This window comes from Suricata suricatta, chromosome 15 (assembly GCF_006229205.1).
Source record: "Suricata suricatta isolate VVHF042 chromosome 15, meerkat_22Aug2017_6uvM2_HiC, whole genome shotgun sequence".
Taxonomy (NCBI): Eukaryota; Metazoa; Chordata; class Mammalia; order Carnivora; family Herpestidae; genus Suricata; species Suricata suricatta.
In genome coordinates this window covers 76156350-76157120 of record NC_043714.1, presented here as the reverse complement: position 1 = coordinate 76157120, position 771 = coordinate 76156350, and positions in this window count along the sequence as shown.

The window sequence follows — 771 nt, the reverse complement described above, 5'->3', positions numbered from 1 at the left end:
AGGCTCAGGTAACACCGGGTCTGGGAGACTGACTGGTCAGACCGGGTGCCCGGGCGGGAGTGAGGGCAGCAAACGAGGCCCTCTGGGGGCCCGGGAGAGGGCTGGGCAGGACCAGCCAGCCCCCCAGCTGCCCAGGTCCCGCTGGGTGGCGACACCCCAGCCCTGGCCCTTGCCGGCGTCAGGCTCCCTCCTTGACCATCTTCACGTCGCCTGGGCTGCGCAGCTCCAGCCCTGGGGCCAGCTGCTCTAGAGACTAGCCTGGCTCTGCCCAATGGCTGGGTGACTTGGGAGGCATCACTTAACTGCTCTGGGCCTCAGTTTCCTCATCTGAGCTAACGGAATAATGGTCTCCTGGTCCAACAACATGGGCTCTTTGAGGATTAAATGAGAATTGTAGTCGTGTAGCCCTGGCCCAAAGGGCCCCCAACCCTGCCTGCCTCCCAGGCATCCCTGCCCCGCCTGCAGGCTCGGGCCCCCTCCCGGCACCCCCGCCCTCCCTGCTCTCGGGCCTCAGTGCTCTCCTTCCCCTTTGGTAGGCGGTCTGGGAGGTAGCCCCTGTCCCTCCGACAACCTGCTGTCACTCTCCAAGCCCTGCCTCACCCGTGGCTGCCCTCAGGCAGGACGGGGGTCACACGAGGCAGGCTATGGGGGAGCTCGGGTTCAGGGACCAGGGGCGGGAGAATGGTAGGGTGCTGAGCAGGACAGGACCCGGGCCCACAGTGCTTGAGAAGCAGCTCCGGGAAGGTGGGTCTGAAGTGGGTCAGACCGATG